This window comes from Mustela lutreola, chromosome 16 (assembly GCF_030435805.1).
Source record: "Mustela lutreola isolate mMusLut2 chromosome 16, mMusLut2.pri, whole genome shotgun sequence".
In the NCBI taxonomy this organism is placed as follows: Eukaryota; Metazoa; Chordata; class Mammalia; order Carnivora; family Mustelidae; genus Mustela; species Mustela lutreola.
The window spans coordinates 36793486-36819221 of record NC_081305.1 but is presented as its reverse complement, the minus strand read 5'-3'; the positions used below and the strand labels follow the sequence as shown (position 1 = coordinate 36819221).

The 25736-nt window shown below is 45.2% G+C and overlaps 1 pseudogene; it reads left to right on the top strand.

The window, feature by feature from the left end:
• The first annotated feature begins 13528 nt into the window (after window positions 1-13528).
• LOC131819043 (small nucleolar RNA U3) lies at window positions 13529-13622 on the top strand (annotated as a pseudogene).
• Window positions 13623-25736: the final 12114 nt, after the last annotated feature.

The window sequence follows — 25736 nt, the reverse complement described above, 5'->3', positions numbered from 1 at the left end:
GCCCTATCCACAAGTTCACTAGGTATATATTTTCTACCTACCAATTTACCACAGGCGAGTCTTTTCAATTACTCCATCACCACATAAGAAGCACTCTTCTCCCGCCAGCTTTCTAAAGGAATTTCCAGCTTCCACCACCAGTTTTCTAGAAGCCACTTTTAGAGCCTCTGTTTGCTTCTCAGTCTCAAAGTCAATGCTAATGTTTTAGGTTTTTGTTAGGACAGACACCATTTCTGATATGAAATTGAATGGCTTCAGTTAGCTTTCGTTGTATAAAAAACCACCCCCAAATTCAGTGGCTTCAATAACATTTTTGTTTCTCACAATTCTTTAAGTTATTTGTGCTATTTCTTTGCTGATTTCACCTTGGATCTCTCATGCAACTGAATCTAGCTAGAAGGTTAGTACAGGGAGCAAACCCTAAACCGCGCGCACACACACACACACACACACACACACAATGATCTCCAGTTCCTGGTGTTCATGTTTTTGTGAGTCTCTCTCCCCCTGGAATATGGGTTAGCCTAGCAACTAAATTGTTTCTAACTCATAGAACATAGTAACAATGGTATGGCATCACTTTCACAATTAAGTTTTAGGAGATTGTCATTTTCATCTTGCTAGCTGATGTTCTCTTGACTCTCTCCCTTGCTGGCTTTGGTGAAACAAATTGTCACGTTGGGTAGACATGTGACAACGAACTGAGTATAAAGGAGTGTTGTCCTTGTTTTCCCCTCCACCATCAACACCTACTTTTTTTTAGTATAGTTGACACACAATATTCTATTCATCTCAGGTATACAGCATACTGGTTGAACACTTCGATGCAGTTACATTATGCTACAAGTGTTGCTACCATGTGTCACCATACAACATTATCATAGTTCCCTACGCTGTACTTTTATTCTCATTATTTATTTATTCCATAACTGGAAGTCTGTGTCTCCCATGCCCCTTCACCCATTTTGTCTATCCCTCTGCTCTCCACACCCCTCTGGCAACCATCAGTTTCTTCTCTGTATTTATAGATCTGCTTTGGCTTTTGTTTGTTCATTTATTGATTGTTTTTTTTTTAATTCCATATATAAGTGAAATCATATGGTATTTGTCTTTCTCTGTCTGATTTATTTCACTTAGCCTAATACTCTCTAGATCTATCAATGGTATTGCAAACGGCGAGATCTCAATCCTTTTATGGCAGAGTAATATTCCATTACACACACACACACACACACACACACACACACATCTTTTATATCCATTCATCTATAGATAGACACCAAGGCTACTTCCAGCACCATCATCTTCATCACCCCCACCACTATCATCACTGTCTTTCATAGCCTTGACTCTTGATGGGCCATTATCAACCACTGACTGACCAGTGGGCCAGAGCTGAGCTTAAGATCTTTTCACCCAAGCCCTATCCTCCTAATTTAGCTGGTTCTGGATCCCAAAAGGCCTCTCTCGAACTTGTTTCTCACTCATACAACTTCTCCAGCTCAAAGGAATCAGTTCTGGACTTAGCATCAAGCACCAGTCTTCTCTTTCATCTAAAACAGGTCTGTTTTAGAGTCTCTTGCTCTCTCCCTCTTGGGCAGTACATGGAAATGTTTGGTATAGTCTAATGCTCAGCTAATAGGAAAGATCAGGCCATGCACTAAAAGGGACCAACTCCTTGGGCTCTCCTATGACCCCGTGGGTAGAGAGAATCCTATGGAATTTGTCTAAGCACTTAGCATCTTTGTGTCTTATAGCTTACTAGTAAGGCAACATATTATTGAATGACTTGCAGGAGAAATGAAGCTGGACTTCTAGGCCGTGAACGGCCATCACCTGAAGAGGCTGCATAGTGCAGCTGTGATTACCTTGAAGAAAGACCTTTTCCTTTCTCCCCCACCGCCAGGGCTTGGAGATCTCATGGGTGGAGTAGAGGAATATTTTAACCAGTTTCTGGGAATGAGGGAGCAAGATCCCAAGGTTGTGTAGGATACCTCACTTAGCTCCAGTGTTGCTCAGAGAGCTTCTAGAAATCCTTTTTTCCATCTGTTTCCTGCAGACAGGTGTGAGCAACCCTCCCGTCCCACAGCTAATGGGGCCTCCCTGACTGTTGAAGAAACCTTGGGAAGGAGAGGCTGTTGTATGCTTCTTTAAGAAGAAATCTCTTTCCGGTAATTCCTACCCCATCTCTCCCTTTCCACGGTTTTCCTCTGGATAGATCTCTCTCTCTCTCTCTCTCTCTCGCTTTTTTCTTGGTCCTCTGGATCTCTATCTCTGCATTACATCAGACAGAAACATGAGGGAAAATAGCCAGCTCTGTGAAAGACCAACAAGACAGGATGCCAGAAGCTGGGAGAGCGATGTGCCTAGAAGAGTAGATGTAATGTATCCCCAAAAAAGACCTCACTTACAAATTATCAAGGAGACCGGGGTCAGGGCACACTTCGTTTCAGGAATAATTCATACACTGCTTTTCTTTCTTTCTTTCTTTCTTTCTTTCTTTCTTTTTTAAGGAAGTCTTCTTTTGGATTAATAAGACATTTTTAAACAGGCTGATATAACTAAATTGATATAAGCATAATCATTCATTAACCTAGTGTTGGGTCCCCCAAAATTGGGTACCCCAATAATGGGTCCGTGATTAAAGGAGAGAGACTGATACAAAGAGAAGGTCAAGCAAAGCTTTATTTCACACCAAGCATCAGGAATCATACTGACCATCAAACAGATGGGTCAGGGTCACCCTGCCAGAGAGGACGACCCCTCCCTGCTTTCCATACTAACTTTTATAGAGCAAAAGCCATGTGGTTGGGCCTGGCCACACACAGGTGGCCAATGAGATTGTAACACACACACAGGAAACTCCACAGTGATGCTAGGTGACCAATTGAATTACAATTTATCCTAGTAGACATTTGAACCAGCCTATCACACCTTGGTTAGGATTGGCGCCAAAAGGCTCCCAAAGGGCGGGGGCCCATACTCCTTGGTAGCTAGGAAACAGGATGCGCCCCCACTGATGGAATATCTCCACCTGGCCTGACCCACCTTGTACTTGGACTTTGTTACATGGGACTAGTTTTCCGGACTTGCTTTTAAATAAGATCCCCTGCGGGGGGGCAAGGTCAATTTAAGCTTTACAGCAAAATGGCAGTTCAACTGGGGTGGGGTTGCTCTGGCTGGATAAGCCCTTACACTAGTTTTCAAATGTATAAGTTCTTGATCTTCACTTATGGGAAGGCTGATATTTTCTTGTCCTGGTCTAGCTGTGTGTGAACGATTCATCCCTCATGCACCATTGCCATACCAAGTTGAAGGACAAGAAAATCACAAAGTGGCACCTTTGCAACAGGGCCTCCCCTGACCACCCTCTTCAGAGTTGTGTCCTGAGTACCTTCACCTCTTCACTAGGGATTAATGAAGGCCAAGTGCCTGGACTAGTGCCTGGCATACAATAGTACTCATGAATGAGATAAGAAACTTGGGTAAAATATTCCATCCTCTAGTTATGCTACAGATACTGAGAGTCACAAGTGACACAGTACCGAATGACACCCACCTGGAGCCCAAGCTAGGACCCATTGTCCTGTCACTAGATCCAGTGTTCTTTGTGCGAAGCCAAGAGGATTTGCCAGCTTCTCACCAGAAACCAGCCTTCTCTTCCTTCCCTGCAAACCCTGCTGTGTCCCTCCCCTCCCCACGGCTGATCGTGCCCGAGCACCACAACCTCTGGGTGATTTAAAGAGTGAAAAGACACTACTTGCCCTGAAGACAAATACCTGCCTAGCTAGGGGATGGGAAATGGGGATGAGGGGCTTCTGAGCCTATTCATCCAATACGACTGCGGAAAGTGGCCATCTCTGCACACTTCTCAGCTCCACCGCCTTCCCTAACTCCAGGGAGTTCTGCTTCCTCCTGTAGGTTTGCCTCTGCCGGCCACCTTCGGTCCCTGCACTACCCTAGCCCAGTCTAGCAGGCATGTGTGATCTGCAAGAAGGAGACTTCTGTGGCATTCTTAGGCTGAAGTGCTCACCAGGTGTAAATAGACCCATTCCAGGCTCCTGGTCACTTCCTCCTGCAGGGACTTACCGGCTCGCACAGTTCTCAGGGCTGCTCTGCTGGGAAGATGCCTCAGTCCTGCAGTGTGCTGCTAGTCTTACTCAGGTTTTTATGGATTTTTTTTTAACTAGTCTGGAAAATACTTTGGTATAGATTTCTAAGAATTCTAATTGAGTCCCAATCTGCATATCCCTGAGACAGGTACCAAAACCAGCTGCTAGCCTTGTTCAGGAGCTAGAGATGTCCCAGGCAGCATAAGGCAGATAAGTAGTGTCCACCAATAATCAGAAAGGAAGCAGGGAGGGGTATGAGCTGCGGCAGCTCAGGAAGGGTCGGGCTGAGTCATCAGTGAGTTGCAACAAAGCTCTGACTCAATCTGCTGGTTTTCCATGAAAGCTGAGGCTTGGCAGGTTTAACCAGATAAGGGACCCCTCAACCTTGCTGCCATGTGTAAAACTGGAGGCCAGCTCTAGCTCTGGAGCAGAGAAGACACTGGCCTTACCCAGTGCCACCTGTTGGTCAGGATACCCTGGGGGGCTCCATCTGTCCACTCCAGAAAGGCAGGGTAGGGAGGGTGTGGAGAGGGGCAGGGCCTGATCTGAGGCTGGAGTGCTCCCAAAGTTACCCTGTCCACGGAACAGCTACAACGTCCCTGCTTACATTTCCCAAAGGGAAGAGCTGACATATTATGGGCTCAGGAAACATTTGTTGAGTATATTGTTGGAAGTGTGGGAGCAAACCCAAGTCCGTAGATACGTCCTTACTATTTGTTGATCTGTATCTATTTTAGGTAGACCAGATAGCTTAAATCTTCTCACTCCTGACTAGTTTTGTGCCCTGCAGGCTTTATTTTCTTTAAAAGCAAACAAATCAATGCTTCTCCAGGCTGAAGAATGATAATGAAGTGCCTGGAATATTTGCAGGCAGATGTGAGAACAAGGGGTAGGGAATTTAATTGTAAATATCTGTGTGGGCCGTCACGCTCTCTGATAGGAAGCTAGCCCCCTACCCACACAGCCTGCACAGGATCTCAAGGAATAGCAGGGCAGCAGCATCATGGGAGGCACCTGCTTTGCAGGGTGGGGCTGAAGAAGCAGGAGGGATCAAATGAAACATTTCTCTTCAGTAGAATTCAATAATCATATTTTGAGAGCCAACGCATATTATGTATAGTGTTTGATATAAAATACTTCACGGTTCACCAAATATTTTCCTAGAATTTCTTTTTTTTTTTTTTTTAAGATTTTATTTATTTATTTGACAGAGATCACAAGTAGGCAGAGAGGCAGGCAGGGGGCGGGGAAGCAGGCTCCCTGCTGAGCAGAGAGCCCAATGCTGGGCTCGATCCCAGGACCCTGAGATCATGGCCTGAGCTGAACGCAGAGGCTTAACCCACTGAGCCAGCCAGGCACCCCCCCCCCCTGGAATTTCTGGTTTATTCCTGACAACTAATGGAAAATATAGAAAAGATTATTGATCCCATTTTACAGATGAGGTTACTGAGCTTTAGAGAAGTTGTATCCAAAAGAAGCAGAACGAAATCTGAAAGCCCTGACTCCCAGCACACTGTGGCTTGAACTGGCCTCTGCAAGGGACTCAGGCACGATTGGGACATGGGATGTGTCCTTTTCTTCAAGCAGGGAAGACCTAACTAAACAGACATTGATAGACAGGGTTCCATTTGTAAATTTGTTTGTAAAATGGTGGCTTTTGTACAGTAATTAAGCAATTCCTGGTTGGGTTGTCTGTTCCTTTCCTTGAATGTCTGACTAGGTGGGAGAAACACTAGGACCGTAGCTCCCTGAGTCTTATTTACAAGATGCTACTGGCCCTCAGCTATTGTGGTTGCCAGACTTAGCAATTAAAAATACAAATGTCCAGTTAAATTTTCATTTCAGATAAATAATGATTATACTTTTCATATAAATATGTCTCAAATAGTGAATGGGATGTACTTACACAATCATCTATTGTTTCTATGAGAGCCAAATTTAAGAAGGCATTTTATATTTTATCTGTTAACCTTATCAGTCAATTAAGATACTTGAAGGCTTCATTTTCCCAACAACCCACAACCCCTATCTAGTGTCCTACATTCTGGATCCTCCTCATCAGAGCCAGCAGACGATCCCATTTTGACAAGGGTCCTCTAGAAATTAGATGGTATAACTCAGAGTGAAACCCATGGTGAGGTTTCAGGCCAAGTTAGCTCAGGCCATGTGGATTCTAGGGAACCTGAATTTGCAAGAAAGGGGATGCAATAGCCCTGCTGGCTTCTGCACTGTGAATCCTGACTGAGTTAGGCAGAAAGGGTTCAGCAGGTATTGGCTCACAGGTCTCTCAACTTATCCCTTTCTTACTTCTGATACCGTTGGACATGACATCTAGAACTCCAGGGACCTCAGCAAAGATAGGTCAGGCATTATGGCCGTGTCCCCTCCCCAGTCCAGCAGGGCCAGCATGGGCATACCACCCAGTCACTTAGAGCTCTAGCTCTTCATCACAGGCCTGCCAGGAGGGTTTGACCTATTCTCACAGGAGGCCCTCTTTCCATTTACAGATTTAATTCCGATTAACATGAAAATCTCCATGGACTGCTTTTCTGCAGGCTGAGAGAATCCTGCTTAATTTCAGGAGAATAAAGGAGGGGTTTGGCTGATCTTCTTCTATGGTTTAAGGAAACAGGAAACTGATGGGGTCCAGGATGATTGCTAGCATCCTAGGCTCTGACCCACACCCCTGCTGGACTTATCAGAATGGGGTGCACTGACAGGCTGGGCCCTGGAGACCAGGCTGGCATGGACAGAGAAGAACGTTCTCTCTCCGTAAGGGCCAGTGAGGAGGGAGGTTTCACAGTGGACAGACTCAAACTAGGCTGTCAGCTTCCTAGCTACTCCCCTCTCTAGCACCCTCTGCATCCACCACTGAGGCTTATAAGGCTGGGTGGTGAAAGCAGGAGGGCTGGGGAATCTCCATGCTCCAGAAGCCACCCATAGGCTCCTTCTCACCAGAGGTGCACTGATGGGCTTGTGGTTTCTCTCTCTGCTGGGGAAGCCTTGTACACTGAGGAGCCTGGCCACCAGGATCAGCCACCCCTCCTCAAAGCCTCTAAGACCATTTCTATTCTGATCAGTGTAATTTTGAAATGCAGCTGGGTTTTCACTTCCATCCAATGTAATCTTTCCCCACCCAGATTCAATTTAGATTAAGAAGAAAGGTAGAGCAAGTTTGCCTTCCACTCAATCACCTGTGCCGTAGTTCAGCTGTTCCCACTCCTGCATCCTACGCCCCTTAGCCCTGCACTCTGGAAGGGGCTGGCAAAGGGGAAGATCTCCCAGAATGGAAGGGGTGGGTGCTCTTGGAGGCACAGCACCCCAAGGCTAATCCCTTCCTCCGTGGTGTCCCTGTGTGTTCCCATGCCCTAATCTGCCATCCACAGTCAGTGTTCCTCCTCCAAGGAGGGTACTTCCAGGCCCTCACCTGGGCTTTCGGAGTTCAGCAGCTCTGCACAAACGTCCTACTGCCTGCTTTTCTTATACAAAACACCCAGGATGATCTTGGTTGGTGAGGAAGTCACAGCTCCCTTAAGCCTTCTTAGCATTTCACTGCTTCCCACCACCACCGGGAGCCTACACTCTATCTCATCTTCATCCTCGGTTCTCCACCTGTGTTCTTACCTGGACCCTGACGGAGGATGGCTGGCATAGAGATTCGTACTGGTATCAGGTGTGTGCCAAAGGATGGCCTGAAGGTCTCTGGGCACTGGTCACCCTGTGAGACTCCTTGCCCCTCACTTACTAACTGTGCAACCCTACGCAAGCCACTTATGTTCTGGGCCTTCTTTTCTCACCCATCAAATAAGAAACCTGAAAAGGTCTTCTCAGATACAGTTCTACTCTAAGATCCCTTGGTTTTCCTCCTGCCTTTCAGAGTCCAGCTGTGGCAGAAGGGATTTGCAGGCTCATGCTTGAGTACAGGACTGCCCTTTGACTTGGGAAATACAGAGCCTCTATCTTTGTGTCACATTGTAGAGGTCCTTGCTCTGGCCTCTCCATTTCTCATGGAAGGGTCAAAAGAGATATTTCCAATATAAGTCCTGGGAAAATCTTTAGTTTCCCCATGATTTGGAGTAAGACCCAGAGACTTGGGTTCTTAGCTTCTTAAGGTGCTCTTAAGGACTCAGTTTCCATCCCAAGAAGGCTTCCCATAGGCGTCCTTTGTGGCATATATTTGATCTTTGTCCTCTATTCATAACAAAGACCTCCTAAAACTCGTAATTTCATGAGTGATAGGAATTATAGAACCATCTTTTGTTCTTGACACAGAGCTCCTAAATCCCTTGGAATTTTTTGGGTGACAGGCGCTTCTTTTTCTAGTGAGGTGACTCTTTGTGGGACTTTAGATAGTGTTTGGTTGGGGCTTATTTGCCAGAAAGACCAGAGCCTCATGAGAAGGCTTGAACTTCTAGCCCTACTCTACCCAACCTCCAGGGAAGGGAGAGGAGCTGGAGATTAAGTTAATAATCTCTTGTGCCCATGTGATGAATGAAAAACCCCTAAAAGTCCCTAAGTCATGGTTCAGGGAACTTCCAGATTGGTGAATGCATCCATGGGCCGGAAGGGTAGCACACCTCAGTGCCATGAGGATAGAAAATCCTGTGCTCATGGCTCTTCCAGACTTTACCCTATGTACCTTTCCATTGGGTTATACCTCTTTATTCTTTATACTTTATAATAGCCTTCATAATAAACCTGTAATTGTAAGCACAGTGCTTCCCTGAGTTCTGTGACTGTTATAGTAAAATATTGAACCTGAGAAAGGGGTCACGAGATCTATAGTAAGTTGGTCAGAAGGACAGAATGTCCAGGACTTGACATTGACACCTGAAATGGTGGCAGTCTTGCAGGCTTGAGTTCCTAGCTTGTGGGATCTGTTGCTAACTGCAGGTAGATGGCAATAGACTTGAAACAAATTGCAGGACCTCCACGTGGTGTTTGGAGAGTTGAACATTGGTTGTCGGTGTAAGGAAAAAGCCCACACATTTGGTGTCAGAAGTAATCTGTGGGCAGGAACAGATCATGGAATCCTACACAAATAACTGAGTCTTCCCTCCCAGGAATTCTAGTCAATAATGGGGGTGGGGGGAGTTGTTTTGTTTTATTTGTTTGTTTGTTTTGTTTTGTTTGCATCTCATTAGGAAGAATACAGCTTTGGAGCAGAAGAAGTGTGGTCCAGAGAAAGAGGAGCCAGAGGGGAAGCCAGAGAGCATTTCCTGTTCTCCTCTGATCCTTGGTATCTGTGGAAGCTGGAGGCTCTTTGGATGAAGCTTTGCAACCACTCACTGACCTCCCTCCCAGTCCCAGTCTTGACATTTCCAACCCTTCAGTCCTGGACTCTTGGAGGTATTGAGAGGAAGTAAGCATGTCGTCCACATACCCTGCCAACCAACCAACTGCCTCCCAGCCAAAACTGTGTGTATCCTGGGCGTACTGGTGGCTCTCTGTCTGCTCTGTAGCCTGGATCATGTCTGGGCACCCCCTGCCCCCACTGAAGAGGCCAGCGTAATACCTTCCATGGGCCAATGCTCTTGCATCAAGCATATGCGGCTTGACTATGCACAGCCGAGTCTTCCCTCCCAGTGAGGCTGTACATAACCCAGCCCAGCAGAGGAGGGGTTTAGAGGCCTAGTGGACGTCCAGGAAGGCCCTACTCTTTGGTTTTGAGGTTTATACCCTGAAGAGCTTAGAAAAGAGCTATATCATACTTTCATAGACCTAAGGACCAAATGATGGACCAAAATTTCTCACTCTCTTAGAACATTCCCTTCCTGGATGGGTGCATGGAGGCATCTCCACAGTGTGGCACAGTGAGGAAGGGTATGGGATTGTCTCCATCTGCACGGAATCAAAGCTTCAGCTTTTCTAGGGCTTGAGACTCAAAGTAGATTAATGATCATGGCTGGTCTGAAGGGAATGGAATTATTAATAATCTAGTCCCGATAGACTAAGGCTTTGCTTGCCTTTTTCCAGCCCCGTCACTGGCTATGGGGGGGGGGGGGCGGGGAGGACCCCATTAATCATGCTGTTCTGATGTTCCTGCCTGCTCAATGGCCACAGGAATGAATATATTGCTCAGAACACACGTGCAGGATTGTTACAACGCAGATGCCATGAAGGCATTATTGTCATTGTCAGGCTGCTTGATGGTTTCATAATTTTAATAAAAGAATGAGGTTTTAGACTCAAGGGAATGATGAATCAAGAAGCCCACAGACACAGGGTGGCGGCTGAAGTACTCTCACCAAGAACGGGCTGAGTTCTTGACAGGTCTGAGGGCTGCAGCCCTCCCTCCCCTGCTGCCCGCTCTTCTGACAGAAACGTGTGCTCAGCACTCAGCCCTGCAACGCTCCTCCCACATCACACACGGCACTTGCCCTTGAGGTCACACAGTGGAATATCTGCTCCCTCCGAAAGGAGAGAAAAATAAACAAATTAGAAGTCTTGAAGCACTTGCATGACTCGGGACTTCCTCGGGGGTCTGATAGAAACCTCCCAACTCTGATTTCAAGAAGAAAAACTGGGAAGCTGGCTGGAGGGCGAGCACATCTGTTCAAAGAACCCCAGAGTGGAAGAGGGCAGCTCTCCTTTAGGCATGGCCGATCCAGAGACTCCTGAAGTCACTGGGATGGCCCCCTTTTCCTTCCATCCCTTGGCTCAGCCTTTGTGTTTTTGCCTTCTGCGGCTCCCCCTAGCAGCAGCCCAGCACCTCTGCTGTGTTGGAGAAGCCTTCCCTGAGCGTCCTCATTCTCCCCTGCTCCATTTGCTTCTTAACCCTTCTCCACTTTGTTTGTTGTCTGCCACTCCTGGTGAGACAGGAGTTTGCCTGGTTCCGTGTCATTACTTTACAGACAGAGCCACCAACGGTGCCTGGCACAGAGAAGGCTTTCAAATATTAGTCGAACAAGTAAATGAGCCCGAAGACATATGTTTATGATTGTTACCTTCTGGATGGGGAGGTTGGAAATCAGAGAGAAGTCAATTCCCTGAGGTCAGTTCACACTTGGCAGAGCCAAGGTTTGAACCCAAATAATTAGACTTCAGACCCTCTAATTATGAACACTGCATGCAAGAGGGCTTTTACTCAATACCTACATAAGCCGGGGCTAGGAGGCCCTGGAAAGAGGGGGAAAGAGGAGAGACAGAGAGAGGGAGGTAGAGAGAGAGGAAGTGGGGGTGGAGGGAGAGAGAACAGAGAGGGAAGAAAGAGGCCAGTATCAGCACCAGGTAGGGGCTCTGCTGGCTCATCTTGGGGAGGGAGTGTGGTATTCAACTCCCTTTCACCACATCTGCATGGGAATGCACAATTTTTGGAACGCTAAAGAGGGAACCTTTAAAAGGAGCATTTTAAATCATTAGCCAACTTTAACTATTGAACAATTCCACTTTCCAAGGATCTTGCCTGATTATTTACCTCAAGGCACTGATTCATTTTGTATTTGTCATTAGGAGATCCTGCCACCAGCCTGGCACCTCTTGCCAGTCTTCAGGCGACTCCAGGGGTCAGGGCTGGGCAGGAAGACAGACCAGAGATGGCTATACCCACATTCATTTTGGCCCCCAGAACTCTGGTTTCAGATGCTGGCTCAGGCACCTGAAGCTGTGCCCTTCTTCACTTCGTGCCTTTAACGTTCCTGTGCCTCAGGCTCTCCTGCAAGGCTGTGGAGGAACAAATGAGAAAACGTGGATGTTTCGCTCTGTGAGTGGTCACCATGTTGCTCCTCTTGAGAGGTAAAACCCTTCCACCTCCCAGGCCCGAGAGTGGGGTGCCTGTGCAGACATGGTGATGCCAAGGCCCTAGGCTAGGTCCTGCTGCTGTGGCTTCTTGGCTGCTAGATGACAGAGCACATCCTCAAATTTCCTCAGTACTCCCTTCCTGACAGTGTAGCCACAGTGTAGGGGATTTCATTATGCAGCCATTAGATGCCCGTAAAAGTGGCTGCTACAAAGCCCATTAGTTAATTATAAAGTAATCACAAACACACCGAAGGAACATCTGTTTGATTTATGCTAATTGCTTAGACATGCTTTAATTCTCCCAGTTGGAATGTAGGCCTTAGGAGGATAGCAGCTTCCAAGTCCAGGGCTCCACACTGAGCTGGGTTGGGGATCCCAGGGCTCATGGACTAACACAGTGAGGTGGGCAAAGATCTGGCTTCCAGGGCAGCTCTCACAGAGCTTTCTGGGGCTCAGGGATGGAAATTTCTTTGCAATCTGCAGGTGCTTCTTTGAGCTGCTGAGCAGGTGCTCAGGGGAAAATGTGGGGCATGTGAAGGAGGCCTAAGGCACATAACCAGCTCCCAGCTCTGCTCGCACAGTCCATGCACCTGCCCCCACCTGCTATACCCACATCCCAGGCATAACTCATCAGAGGGCTTCTGTGTGAGTGTGCCTAGGCTGCTGTAACACAATGCCACAAAGCAGATTGGTTAAAACAACTGAAATTTGTTCTCTACCAATTCTTGAGGTCAGAAGTCTGTAATCAAAGTGTTAGCCAAGCAATACTCCTTCTTTTCCACTCCCAGCTCCCAGTAGCCTCAAGTGTTCCTTGGCTTATGATAGCATCACTCTGACCTCTGACTCCAGCTTCCTTTGGCTCTCTCCCTGCCTCTCTGTGTCTTCACATGACTGTCTTCTTACAAGTGATGCCAGCAGGCTGGGTCCAGGGACCTAGGAAGGGTTCCCCAGGACCAGCCAAGAGGGCCCTTTGCTTTGCAAAGGATGGAAATCAAATGCAAGCCAGCAGGAAGAGAGAGCAAAGTTTATTAAAGAGAAAGCCAGTACAGACAGAGTGTCTGAGAGTCTTGGAAAGGAAAGGAACATGAGTCTCTTCTTCGTCCAAGGTCTGAAGGTTTTTACTGAGGTTTGTGGTCTGGTGTACATGTCCTCTCAGACATCCAGAAACTAGTTAGAACAAAGACTAGGACCCAAGTGCTCTTCCATGGAGCAGGGCGTCTGGGTGTCCAGACATCTAGGGCCAGTGGTCCAGATATGCATTTGATGGCTTCACCTGGTTCTTCCTTAGATATTATCTCTTCTAGAAAAATCATTAATTTCTTGTCCTTTACAAGGAGGACATAGGCTATTTGCCTTATAAAGCATGTGTAAAGTAGGGTGAGTATGCAGATCCTACCAAGAATGCAAGCAGGAAAGGGAGCAGGTGGCTGAGTGGGTTAAAGCCTCTGCCTTCGGCTCAGGTCATGATCCTGGCGTCCTGGGATTGAGCCCTGCATCAGGCTCTCTGCTCTGCGGGGAGCCTGCTTCCTCCTCTCTCTCTGCCTGCCTCTCTGCCTAATTGTGATCTCTGTCTGTCAAATAAATAAAATCTTAAAAAAAAAAAAGCAGATTTTTACGGAATCCTACAGTTTTCCTATCTCATAAGGATAACAGCCATATTAGATTGGGTCCATCCCAAGACTATACTTTCAGGGATCATTTCTATAGTTTGTTACTAGAGAAGTTTCTAGATAGGGGCCCTCCCGACTTGGGAATAGAAGACTGGCTGAGGACAAAGCAACCTTGCAACCCCCCCACCCCGACTCCTGGGTGGGACATATTGTGACATTCCTTAGGAATCTCCCAACTATCTCAATAGCTTGCTAAAGAGGGCAGAAGGACCTTGGCAACTGCAAGGCCTCTGGTATACATTCTCTTTGTAGGTCCTCCTTAGCATATGAAAGTTCTATTGAAACCTCCCTTTTCCTTACTTCCCCCACCCCCGTGGTACATAACCTGCCACCCCTCACAACCTGGGACAGCAGCTCTTTCTGCCCACAGGTCCTGTCCTTGTGCTTTAATAAACCACCTTTTTGTACCAGAGACATCTCAAGAATTCTTTTGTGGTCATTGGCTCCGGACCTCACCCCACCGAACCTCACCTATGTTCTAGAACTTCATCATTTGGCACCTGAATGTGGGGCTGTGAGCCTTTACATTTGGACTCTGAACTTCCACGTAAAATAGGTGAGTACTTTCTCTCCTCTTCCTCTTCCTTTCAGGGCTTTTCAAGGAGTGTGGTCTTATTGGAACACTTGCATGTCGATTGCTCAGGCTGTAATCCTCTAGCCTGTGGCTACTCTATGGGGAGGAGAACGTCTGCCTTTTGGGTGAAAGTTAGTACCCTGGCCAGAATGGTAATGAGACTCAGAAACTTGATGCCCTCTCTTTATTCCTGTTCTTATACAAAGTTGTCTGTCTTGGGCATGGGACAGCCACCTAAGTCACCAGGACGGCTGTCAATCTTAAGACTCCTCTATGAGGTTTCCTCCTGATTGATCTAATGTGATTCCCTCCACATCCCTGGTCTAGCCACTTCTGGCCCCAGGACCTCCACAGGGAGCCGGCCGCAACCAGTACCCGATTGAATTAACACAACCGGGGACCGTTTCCTAGGGAACTTGGTTGTAAGGACCACATGTTTTGGAATGTTACATAGACCATGATGGATTTCAGTCTACTGTTTCTTGTCAGTGTCTTCTACAAACTACTTAAAGCTACAAAATTGGGTAATTACCCCTTGCCAAACTTTTCTAGTATTTCCATGGGTTAAAATGGCAAAATAGTATGCAATCTTCAGGACAGATGATGGCATGGCATGGCACAGTGTTTTGGTCCATTCACCAGGCACCCATTAGCTGTGATGGGAAAGGGTAGGGGTGCCGGCACCCCTCCAGGGCCTTTTACAGCAGGAATGCCAACACAGGGAAGGCAGGATCATGATCAATAGTGAAGTCTTGTTGAGGGACGCCTCCAGTCATTTTTGACACACAGGAACCTCTGACATATCCTGTGTGGGACGCCACCCAGGAGTCAGGGGGATTTGGTAATGGACCTTCTTTACTTTTTTGGGAGCGTGGTCTCAGTAAACTTTTTCAGTTCCCAAGTGCCTTTTAACCCACTGGAAATAATTTGGATTGCAAAACTTAGGAAAGGACTGAGCTTCTGTAACACTGCATGGCCTCAGTGGGATCTATCAGTTAGATGATCTCTGCAGGAAATGGCGAATGGACCTAGGATACCTTAATTGCTCATACCTAGGCCTTCATTTGTCTACACCGGGGCCATGACTTAAGGGCCTTTTGCAGAATGTGTTTGCCCGAATGAGTCAGCTAGTAAACTCCCTCCTGACATATTGGGTGATAATTACATAAATAAGCCTTCTCCTAGTAAAACCAGGTTGCTGGAGGATACACAGGCCATTCCTAGCAAAGGGGACGCTGACTTTGTCTCTGTTTCTCCTAATAGATGTGGGGGCTTCTCCCTCACTCATTTCCCATGCTAATGGCTATAATTGGAGCCAACTGGGGTTCATCTAACTTGAGACAGAGACTTAAAGGAATATTCCCAAGCAGCTGCCAAAAACTCCCTTTGTTTGGGGAAAATTCCCTGTCTTCTCTGGCCCAACGTGGACTGCCTGACCCCTCCACCCTTGTTGGTGGGAAAGCTTGGCATCTGCTCCTCTATAGGGGCTGATGAGCTCTAAAACCAGGAATCCTTTCTCTGCCTTTTGGCAGCACTTTGTTCTATCTCCCCCTTCTCCTGTTTCTGCACCAAAGTGGGTGCGGCCTGCATGACTGGCCCTAGACCATGCACCAAGGCTGCTTCTCTCTTCACTATCAAGGAGCAAGAAGAGCAACCCCTGGACCTACCCCCCCAACTCAGATTTCCCCACCCGTGTCTCAGGTAAACATAAAGTGGAGTGGGCCCAGGTGGAACAGAAATCAGTATTTAAACTAAGTTAAGTTTGTTGGTTTAATTAAGATAGACATGTCTTTTAATTTATCAGCAGTAAACATGAAACTTTTATTCTATCAAGGTTTACTAAATGTCTAAGCTCATATTATCTATTGCAATTTGTTAGCAAAAAGATGACTAAACTGATGGTTCATTGTCTCAGACTTTTCACGGGTAATTGTTAATATAGCTTTCAAAGTCTTTGGTAACTTGAAAGTTAAAATTTTGCTTGGATGACAATTGGAATTAAATTTGTTGGACATCTAGGTCTTTCAAATAGGATAAAATGCTAAGTCAATGACTACTGGACATAGGTTTTGTTCTATGTCCTATATGTTTTTGACGTACTGCGAAGAAACTAAGAATATTTAAATCTGTTGGTAAACATGTTTTGTGCTTAACTGATTCATAAATTTGCTATCTAAAGAATTCACTAGTGGTTAATACTTAACTGACTAGAGACTAAGGTGTTTCTGAGAGTAGAAAATTCTAGCTGTAACTAAGACTAATGGAAATCAGAGAAACTACTCTGTATGTGGAAAAGTAGATACATAAGAAAGATAAAGAATGGGAATGCATTTTGTTAAAGATAAAAGATAATTTTGTTCTAAATGAGATGGTTGTAAAGAAATGGCTTAGGACAAAATCTAAACGTAAAAGAAAGTTAGTAGAAGGTTTGTGAAGGGAAACCTTCAGAGAAAGAGTTTTATGTATGGTCAGGACACACCAAGATTGAAATGAATGGGCTTTAAAGGTACATTGGTATAAGATTAAGATTGTCTCAGGGCGCCTGGGTGGCTCAGTGGGTTAAGCCGCTGTCTTCGGCTCGGGTCATGATCTCAGGGTCCTGGGATCGAGTCTCGAATCGGGCTCTCTGCTCAGCAGGGAGCCTGCTTCCTCCTCTCTCTCTCTGCCTGCCTCTCTGCCTACTTGTGATTTCTCTCTGTTTAATAAATAAAATCTTTTAAAAAAAAGATTAAAATTGTCTCCATTCAAAAAGACAGTTTTTTTTTTAATTAGTCTGCTGTTAGGAATAAAAGGTAAACAGTTGTTTCCTCTTCGTCTGCCCAGAAAAACCATTTTCCACATTTTGCCTATACCAGGTCTTCAACATCCCTAATTATATTTAGGCCTGTGCTTTAAAACTTCATAAGATTTTAGCAAATGTTGACAGAATTTAAATTGTAAATGAAATCTCTTGAACTCCTTAGGCTTTTCCTTGGTATGCTAAGTTACTCAGGAATTACTGCTAAACAAATAATAAACCATGGGTTACATTTGGGTAAATGCTGTAACTATTCTAGAGATTCTATGCATTTCCTAAAGTTTTAATGTTTTGATAGATAATCACTTGATAACATAATTATTGAAGTGCTGTGTGTCAATGGGTCACAGGATAACTGAGTTTCCTTTTCTACAATATCATAGTGAACTCTCAAATCAGATCATTAACAATGTCCCTTTCTGAGTTTTTTTGTTTTGTTTTAATTCTCCTGTAAAAGGAGTTTCACCTTAAAGGAGATTCATATAAACAGGACAAATACAGGTATTCTATATATTAAAAATCCTAAAACTTCAGTAAGAATTTCCAGAACTAACTAAAGCTGTATTCAAACTAAACTAGAATTAGTAACATGGGACTAAATGAACCAAAAGATTATAGTGTTAAGTCTCATTTTAAACATTGCTGGTTCTCTAATGTTTGTTCTTCCACACTAAGGAAAATTTTACTTAAGTTACCTGTGACTTACAGAAATGTAAAAATACTCATTGTAAACAAATCAAAGCATTCAATTTTTTCTCTCTATCTGAACCCTCTGAAACTCAAAAGATCTCCGAAAGTATTCTTTCTTCCATGGCAATCAGTCATTTGCATAACTTTAATAAGAATCTGCTCTCCTTGTAACAGGGCGCTATTGGAAACATTGGTTTTTTTTTGTTTTGTTTTGTTTTGTTTTTTTTAACAAGGCTTTGACTGGAATGTCATATTTGAGAAAGACATGAATAGACTCAGATATGGCCTGACAGCTTTAAGGAACTAAGGTTGATCTTATGAAACCTGGAGCCATAAAGCCCCTTCGGATTGTTGGCCTGGTACCTTGCTTACAGAGTTCCCAGCAGCCTCACCAGTTGAGTAAAGAATGTCACTTCCCGGCAGGTGCAGAAACTTCAGAATACTTTGGGGTCCTCAGGAAGAGAAATTCACCCGAATCGACAGGTATTGCAGGCATGTCTGATGGCAAGTACTTGGCTTGGCTTCTGGCCTGGAGAGGCTACTAAAAATTCAACCTAGAGATTCCTTATAAGAGGTTCCAGCAAAGAAGATTCTAAAAGATCTATACACTCACTCACTGTCCTTGCTGATCTCATGTAAATAATTAGGCCAAATCTGTTTAAACTGGACTTGTTTCAAATAAATTAGTCCTAATTTGGCTATCTCTGGAAATGAGGGCTATTTTAGAGAGAAAAATTATGGTTATTACACACCTTTATGGATTCTAGATTTGATTGTCTTTAAATGTTTACCTAAGCTAGACAACTTGAGGTAACATCAGAGAAGTTGCACAATAGCTCATTTAAATGATCTTGCTTATTATTCTGTGGGGATAATAACAGAACCCTAGGGGCACATAACTATTTAAACAACTGGAAAAATGGGATTAATTCCCCAGCACTTGCATAACTCAACTATCACCTTGGCCTATTCTGTGGGGCTAGGATAATTGCCTAAAAGCCAGCATACCCCACTTCATAGGATTAAACTATGGACTTGTGGAGATAATGGATGGCCCCATTTTCTTTATGATTGAATTGGATGGTGCATGTGGGACTCTCCCTTATCTCAACAAGTTTTCTCCCACTTACCAGTGATCCTTTGTAATTAGAATGTTGTTAAGGCTGGACCTCTGGAAAAGGGCTTCTTCTTCTTCTTCTTCTTCTTTTTTAAGATTTTATTTATTTATTTGACAGAGAGACACCGCAAGTAGGCAGAGAGGCAGGCAGAGAGAGAGAGGAGGAAGCAGGCTCCCTGCCAAGCAGAAAGCCTGATTCGGGACTCGATCCCAGGACCAAGAGATCATGACCTGAGCTGAAGGCAGAGGCTTAACCCACTGTGCCATCCTGGCGCCCTGAAAAAGGGATGATTGCATCCCTTTGGTGTATTTCTCCTAGAAGCCACCACTGAGGTACAGTTGCAAACAAAGGCTTTAGCTAAGCATAGAACAGCCTGCCTCATAAAAGGAGCCTCAAAGCTCACTATGGGACAGTCCCTGATTATAATGACTTCATATCAGGTCCAGATTTGTCTTAGAAATCAAAGGCCATCATTGGATGATGGAGGCCAACTTTTAAATACCAGGCTACACTTACAGATATGCCTGAAATAATACTTAAAACTTGTCAAACTTTAAACCTACTTACCGTATGACTGAACCTGACCTTTTTTTTTTTTTTTCAAGATTTTATTTATTTGACAGAGCTTACAATAGGCAGAGAGGCAGGTGCGGGGGGGGGCGGGAAGCAGGCTCCCTGCTGAGCAGAGATCCTGATGTGGTGCTTGATTCCTGAATCCTGAGATCATGACCCGAGCCAAAGGCAGAGGTTTAACCCACTGAGCCACCCAGGTGCCCCTGAACCTGACCCTTGTACTCCCCTATAGAGAAAAATTGTTCAGAGGTTATTGATCTTACTTTAGTCGGCCATATTTAAGATGCCCCTATTAAAAATACAAATGACATTTGGTTTACTGATGACAGTAATTTTCATAAAAGGAATAAGAAAAGCTGGGTAAGCTGTAGTGCTCACTAGCACTTTGCAATTGCCAAAGCCTTAAAAATTAATATTAATACTGACTCCAGATAATGCTCTCCTAGTCCTACATGTCCATGGAGCAATTTGGAAGGAAAGGGGTTTATTATCAAGCCATAACTCCACAATCAAATACAGTCCTAAAACTATTACTCTTTTTTTTAAGTTTTTTTTTTTAAATTTATTAATTTGACAGAGATCACAAGTAGGCAGAGCAACAGGCAGAGAGAAAGGGGGAAGAAAGCAGGCTCCCCGCCGAGTAGAGAGTTCGATGTGGGGGATGTGGGGTTCGATCCCAGGACCCTGAGACCATGACCTGAACCAAAGGCAGAGGCTTAATCCACTGAGCCACCGAGGCACCTCTAAAATTACTACTCTTAAAGCTGTACACCTACCTAAAGAGACAGCTATAATTCACTTCAAAGGACGTCAAAGGATATGACCTTAGGAACCAATGAAAGTAATATAGGGGTTTACATCAGGCCACTAATTGGGCAAAAAGGGCATGGAGTTGACAAAAAAACTTCATGAAAAAAAAACTGTTCCTAGGTTTGGACTCCTTTGGTCCCTACAAATTAACAATTGATTGCCTTTTATTACACATTTAAAAAAATGGCCCTCCATAACTAAATAACCCTTGACATCTTGATTGCAGTTACAAGAAACCCAGAATTGGAGGAATGTCTCCTAACAAGACCCAGTGGTTATATGACTCACTTGTGCCCATGACTTTCCCCCTGCAGGATAGGCCACTGTACTCTGGGTTTTGCCTGGAATCACAGATGCATTATTAAAAGCATTACTAATCTGGCCAGACTTCTGGGACTTAAAACAGAACTTGTTCTGTCTCATTGGTATGACCAGCCAACAACCACTTTTGTTCCCTCTTTGGAACTGGAGGATGTTTGGCCCATGGGAGCTCTTAAGTACATGGTCAGCCCTAAATGACCCTCGAAGTAGCATTTCTCTGTGAAAATGCTATGGTGATACAAATGTGTAAAGCAGCTTTACAAAATAGAATGGCATTGGATGCTTTAACTGCTACACAAGGTAGAAGTTGTGCTATCACAAAAACAAAATACTATGATTATGTTCCAGATGATCACAAAACATTTCTTGGGTTCTGACATACTCAAGATAGCACTTTAAACAGTCCCTCTCTCCTTTAATGATTGATTAAACTGCTGGACTGGAAAAGGGTTTTTTGTCAACTAGCAAAAAGACTTATTTGAGCTTCATTTTCTTTTTGTTACACTAAACATGTTTTGCTGTTTTCTGCCATGTCTCCTCACCTGGTGTCGATTCTTCACTGCCATAACTTCCACAGACCATTTCCACCTGGGAAGATCACCTGAGCGGTCTCCCCTGGACTCAGCTGTTGCTGCCTTTCACAACTCCCTTATACATTTCCCAGCTGGCCAGTACTGACCTGTATGTAGGGACATGTCTACACCGTGGTCCAGCAGGAAGAAGTTACAGAAGCTGAGACCTTCCACCTAAAATGACCTTAACGATTTAAGAGTCAAAATTGTCCGGCGGGGGTGGGGGGGATGATGAGGAAACAGAAGGTTGGCTGAGGACAAAGCAAAAGGCTGACACCTTGCAACCTCCTCCCATCCCCGCTCCGGGGTGGGACATATGAGACATTCTTTAGGAATCTCCCAACTATCTTAATAGCTTGCTAGAAAGGGCAAAACGATCTTGGCAATGGCAAGGCTTCTGGTATCCTGGTATCCAGTCTTTTGTAGGTCCTATTTAGCATATGAAAGTTCTATAGACACCTCTTCCTTACCTCCCTCACCCCCATGGTACATAACTTGCCACCCCTCACAACTGGGGCAGCAGCTCTTTCTGCCCCCAGGTCCTGTCCCCGTGCTTTAATAAACCACCATTTTGCACCAAAGATGTCTCAAGAATTCTTTCTTGGCCATTGGCGCCGGACCTCACCCCACTGAACCTCACTTATATTCTAGAACTTCATCACTCCTACTCCAGGATGGCTATATCTGAACTGTTTACACCTGCAACAACCAGAAAAGTTCTGTTTCCAGAAAAGTTTCTTTTTCCAGAAAAGTTCATATTCAGAGGTGCTGTTGTAAGTGAACTAACATGAGTCCATGCCTGGTAAATTACAGACAAACTACCCCAGGTAGAGTTGTCACACAACGGAAACTTTATTTGCAGCAAACAAAGAGATCACAAGGAATAACTTCCAAACCCTTGATTCCCCAAGCAGAGGTGAGAGGGTAGTTTTGTTTAGGTTTTAGGATAAATATTCAGAAAGGGGAATCTTTGTTATCACATATAAAGGTGGGCATAAGTTTTTAAAGATGTTCTTAGAAAACACGCCTATAGATGCCTCCTAGTTTATGTTAATAAGGCTTGTGCTCCTCTCAGGGTGGAGGCTTTCAACTTTGAAATGAAGCAAGGGGAAGAGGCTCTGGGCCGGCTCAGGGAGCTGGTACAAACTGGTTGGGATCTTGGGCTCATTATCTTTCCTGGTCTTGTAGAGACCATTGGTTTTCACATTTTCTTTGTTTCCTTAAAATCCTTAACTCGTGGTCAAGTAGAGCTGATTAGGCATAGATCACAGGAAAATAGCCTGGAGCCTGTATGACTTGTCCTGTGTCACAAAAGCTCTCTCCTCTTTATTTTTCTGGAGACCCCTAAATCCTTCTGCTTACACTGGGAATTAGAACTTCAACATATATATTGCAGCAGACGCAATAAAACACATAATTACAGAGGTCATATCTGTCACAGCACAAATGGTATTTCACACCCTTTAGAGCAAAGAAGGAAAGGAAATGCTCTTACAAGTGTCCACCACTGTCGGGAATATGCCTACTGAGGGTTTTTCCTACTCCTCCTCTCTGCTCTCCGTTGTGCCTTATCTGTGACGTGGAAGTGATTAAATTTTAGAGTATAAGTGAGGTTCAGTGGGGTGAGGTCCAGAGCCAACAGCCAAAAATAATTCTTGAAACATCTTTGGTGCAAAATGGTGGTTTATTAAAGCATAGGGACAGGACTGGGGGCCCGGAAGAGCTGCTGCCCTGGTTGTGAGGGGTGGCAGGTTGTGTACCATGGGGGTGCTGGAAGTAAGGAAAAGGGAGGTTCAATAGAACTTTCATATGCTAAATAGGACCTACAAGATACTGGATACCAGAGGCCATGCCATTGCTAAGGTCGTTTTGCCCTTTTTATTTATTATTTATTTATTTTTTAAATTTTCAACATAACAGTATTCATTATTTTTGCACCACACCCAGTGCTCCATGCAATCTGTGCCCTCTATAATACCCACCACCTGGTACCACAACCTCCCACCCCCCGCCCCTTCAAAACCCTCAGATTGTTTTTCAGAGTCCATAGTCTCTCATGATTCACCTCCCCTTCCAATTTCCCCCAACTCCCTTTCCTCTCCATCTCCCCTTGTCCTCCATGCTATTTGTTATGCTCCACAAATAAGTGAAACCCTATGATAATTGACTCTCTCTGCTTGACTTATTTCACTCAGCATAATCTCTTCCAGTCCCGTCCATGTTGCTACAAAAGTTGGGTATTCATCCTTTCTGATGGAGGCATAATACTCCATAGTGTATATGGACCACATCTTCCTTATCCATTCGTCCCTTGAAGGGCATCTTGGTTCTTTCCACAGTTTGGTGACCGTGGCCATTTTTTTAGCAAGCTATTAAGATAGTTGGGAGATTCCTAAAGAATGTCACAATATGTCCCACCCAGGAATGGGGGTGGAGGGGAGGTTGCAAGGTGTCAGCCTTTTGCTTTGTCCTCAGCCAGCCTTCTGTTCCCTCATCAGAAGGACTGATTAAGGCCACCAGCCAGGGGGTTCAGGCTTCAAAATACTTTGCCCCCAGCTGCCCAATTCCAGGAAGTTGTAAGTCAAGGTGAAGTGTGTAGTCTCTTGGGCTCATGGTTTAAATAACTTTGTAAACCTGGGCTCTGGGCTGGACCCTAGCCCCCACCCCCAGCCCACTGGAGGTCCCTGGGTCTGCTTTTTTTTTTTTTTTTTAAGATTTTATTTTTTTATTTAACAGAGAGAGGGGGATCATAAGTAGGCAGAGAGGCAGGCAGGGGGTGGGGGTGGGGAAGCAGGCTCCGTGCTGAGCAGAGAGCCCGATATGGGGCCAGATCCTAGGACCCTGGGATCATGACCTGAGCTGAAGGGAGAGGTTTAACCCACTGAGCCACCCAGGTGCCCCCCTGCGTCTGCTTTTACATCACTCCATGGGGAAACTGAGAGGAAGGGTAGCAGTAAGACCCTGTGGCCCTACTAGACTGGACATCCTGCTTCCCCTAATCACCTGGCATGGCCAGCCTGGGCTCAAAGGGGAGACCCCTCCCAAGTAATGGTCTAATTAAAGGGATATGACCAGTCCAGGCCAGCAACATGGACCTCCTCAGAACTCAAAAATCAGAAAGCAAGTATGTCATTTTCTGGAATGGATGGCTCTTTAATTAAAATAGCCACCTCACTTTTTTTTTTCTTTTCCTTTCCTTTCACATACCTGACTCTGGAATATTGTTAGAGGATACAGTAGGATCATTTCTACTCCTGAGAACTTAGCTGCAAATAGACTTGTATTTTCTCATTGACTTTCATTATCAAATCAAAGATGTGTTCTCTGATCACCTGTCAGATCACCCGATTTGTCATCTCTGCTTCTTCTTCTATTTCCCTTTCATAGCCTTGAGCTTTGGCTCCCATGTAATCTGATGAGATAGGATTCAAACAGCCCCTCCATTCCCCTGCACCCTCCAAAATCTGTCCTATGTTCCACCCCAAATCTGGCCTTCCTGTGTGGCTTTTTTCATGCCTCCCCATCCACCTGGATCCCACAACCTACAGAGAAAAGGGTAGATTCTCAGCCTGGTGTGTCCATGACCTGGTGCTTTTGTGTACTATCAGTGGAGCTCTCTTCTTTGTGCTAGGACTTCGTGGCACCAGTGTGAACCCCTTCTTTACCATACCAGAAGTGTACCTTGGGACCCCCGACTTTGCTTCCTCTGAATTCCCCTTTGGATTCTCCATCTTTCATAAAGCCTTTGGTGACCATCCCATTGGTAAGGGAATGTCTTTCCTTGGCAGATTCCTGCAGCCCTGAGTAGGAGCCGATCCAAACATGGCCGCAACAGGTCACAAGGACAACACAGAAGGACACTGGTCACCTTCATCTTTTGAGTGTACTTGGTGCCTCTTCCAATTCCTTCCCTATAAATAGAAGCATTTGCAAAGGCAACAGTTTGCTACATGGGTTGATGTAAAGGACCAGGTATAGTCAGTAGGTTTCTAAGGCAAACAGATAACTTCCTTGGGCCCTCACCCAAAAGTGTGGGTTTCCTTCCCAGAAAGGAAGCAGCCCGAGTTTAAGGGTGAGAGTCAAACATTTCTCCTGCCAGAATTATATTTAGAATAGTGTGGTCTCTGAGCTGGTAATACCAGCATCACCTGGGAGCTAGTTAGAAAAGTAAGCTCTCAGGTTCTTCTCAACTTATGGGAGTGGCCCCAGTGGCCATTGTTAACCAGCTCTTCAGGTGACTCTCACAGCATGGTAAAGTATGAAACATCCAATCTGGTACATGATACAAAGATTAAACACTGCCTCAATGTAGCAAGCATCTGATCAGACCACAGTTGTTGGGTCCTATTTGTCATTCCTCGCACCTTTAATGTGGCCTCTCTGTTCCAGCCAAAGCCCATCCATCATCTCCTTCACTTCTCATGCCTCCTCACTGCTTGTCTAAGCCTGACTCTCCGAGGGCCTGGAGACTTGTGCCCTCCTTGGAGAAGGAGAAGTATCTGCCAGATTTTAGCATTATGAGCAAGCATGTGTCCCAGGAGGCCCCTCAGGAAGCTTCCTGTGTTTGCAAGGGTTTGGCCACTGTGGTAGCCACACGAATGCCCCTGCAGGGAGTTGGACCAGGCTATTGTGCTATGAGCAGTTGGAGTGTTTGCACCAAAACTTCCAGGAACTACTCCCATCCAATGCTGGAGCCAGGCAGGGAGCTGCTGGGAAAATGGGATGTGAGATTTCTCTGATGGCTTACATCCCTGGAGAA